At 42.7% G+C, this 2,500-nt stretch overlaps 1 protein-coding gene across 1 annotated transcript in view; it reads right to left on the reverse strand.

Annotated features, from left to right (window-relative positions):
• Positions 1 to 2,500, reverse strand: part of LOC122248731 (octopamine receptor beta-2R) — a 248,321-nt gene that overhangs the window by 211,048 nt on the left and 34,773 nt on the right. The gene's annotated exons all lie outside the window — the stretch shown is intronic.

Consider the following 2,500-nt stretch of genomic DNA (forward strand, 5'->3'; position numbering starts at 1 on the left):
AGTAATTCTCTTCTCTTTTCTTCTCGCCCTAAGTTTGTTGATACAGTAGTTAGATAGTTATTTGCACATTTTTACTACCTTGTAGCATTCTCTCTTATTTGTTCTGAGACTTTCAGTGGTTCAAGTAAACCTTTGAGGGTTACCACTGTTGCCTCACTCTACCTGAGAAGCTTATAGTTCAAATTATCCCTTGCGGGTCGCTGCAAGCAACTCCCTTCTTTATCTATCTTTAGTAGAAAAAATAAAATCAACTTGAAAAACAACTTCAAATAACTGCAAAGTCAACGAAAGAAAAAGAAAAAGGAAAATAAATATATAAAATCTAAATTCATGCACACACCCCTGCCCCACTCTCTTTCGTCTTTCTTTCTTTCTTCCCTGTGGCTTTGTATGAGTAAGGTTATCAAGGAGATATGTGGAAGGCCAAGAGCCACAGACCGAGGGCCCGAATGCGGTCGCCCAAGACGCTACGGTTCGGGAGCTCAGCAGTAGCAGCCGTCAAAAATGCCAGGAAGAGAGAGCATGGCTGTCCTTTCCCAGCAACCAAGAGTGTAGCACGCGTCGAAAAGGACAGCCGGACACCCTCAATTAATAACGTGGAACGCCCGCTTGCAAAATAACCGAAAAGCAGCAGCTAAGGTCAAGAATATAGAAAACGAAGGAACGAATATTACACGCCAACAATGGGGACACGCGGACATCACCACCAAAATTTGAGATTGATCTGAATCATCCAAGGCCGGACGACAAGTTCGCCCTTCAAGGACGACTTCACCAAATACTATGTTGTTCGTAATACTTTGCAAGGCGAGGACGACTTGATTAAATAGGTAGCCGAGAAATATGTGAGATGTACTTTAAGTGCCACTTGAGGACAGGCTACTTTCCCCAAGGCTACCACATGGTGCTCTGGCATGCCCACGCGGAACAAGAAAAAACCCGACTAGGAATCTATCTATAGCCAACCCGGCAGGTCAGGTATACAGGTTGGCCTGGGGGTCAGTCAGGCAGACTTACTCCCTCATGAATTCCTGGCCTCACTCTCTAGCTGACGCGGAGTGGTGAGCCGCCGCTCCGGCATCTGCTGTGAGACACTCCAGCCTAACAAGAGATGTCCAAGAAGCCATCACTACCCAAGTAAATAACATTATATCACGCGTGCCGTTATCCATCAATAAAGTTATCAAGAACCACAAGACTTTGGCTGTTGTGAGTATATCTCACAAACTGCGGGTTCCAGCGACGGGAACCAAACCACTTCACAACATATATATACACAGACATATGTACATATATGTGTGTGTGTGATTTCTCCTTTTCTTTCTCCTATTTCCAGCGTAAATAATGTTTCCTCTTCACTTACTCAAATTCTAATACATTTCCGTATATTTTTGCATACAACCACATCCGTGAGTAGACTTATGCATGTGATGACTAATCATCTGGTAGCTGTTATGGCATATGCACGCTATTTATTCATAATTCAAAGATGATATTTTGGTTGCACATAAAACGTCCGTGCTTTCGCGTTTGAGATATGGCTCTAAGACGACCTGGAGAGTGTTCTTCGGTATTTTCCCTCTCATCTTCCCCTTCCTCTTCTCCCTTTCCTTCTCCCTCCTTCTCAGTTTTTGAGTCTTCCATCTACCCCCCACACACGCCACTCAGTACTGTCATTCCTGTCCTCTCCTGTCCTCATCTAGTCTCCTTTACTTTTCCTCCTTTTCCTCTCCCGTTCATCGTTTTTCCTCCCCCTCTACAATCCACCTCTTCCATCATCCCCAGCCTCACCACGAATCATTAGCATCACCTTCTCCCTCTTCCATCTCCTCCTCCTCCTCCTCCTCCTCCTCCTCTCCCACCACCACCCTCACCACCAGCATCTCGCCCTCTTTCTTCCACCCAGCAGGTCGTCGAGCGAGAGAGCGATCCGCAGAGCAGAACTGTTTACCCAAGAGCTCGGAAAACGGCGAGCCAGCTGTCGGGCAACTATCCACAAAGGCATCCGACCAGCCAGCCAGCCCGCACCCGAATCGAATCTACCAGGCTGGCAATTAGCCAACCGCTCGGGTGCCTCGCGTGCTTCCTAACTTGCTTTGCCGCTGTTCAGCCGGTGGTGCCAGAGTCTGAGTTGCTTCTTCAATTTAGATTTGAACAGTTTATTGATCTGACATTAAGTTAGGTTATATATATACAAATATATATATATATATATATATATATATATATATATATATATATTTATATATATATATATATAACTGGACTGTTCGCCAAGAATGTAGCAGTAGATCTATATATGTATAACATTATAATATTATTGTTGATATTAATATTATCACTATCATTATTACTATAATTACTATTATCATTATTATGATTATTATCATTAGCATCATCATTTTACTATCATCACAATTATTACTATTACTATCATTATCATTACTATTATGATCATTATTATTACAGCAATAGAAGTAGTAATGATAATAATGATATT

The sequence above is a fragment of the Penaeus japonicus genome, unplaced genomic scaffold (genome assembly GCF_977035675.1).
Source record: "Penaeus japonicus unplaced genomic scaffold, GWHDUDI00000001_assembly GWHDUDI00000023, whole genome shotgun sequence".
NCBI classification, from domain to species: domain Eukaryota; kingdom Metazoa; phylum Arthropoda; class Malacostraca; order Decapoda; family Penaeidae; genus Penaeus; species Penaeus japonicus.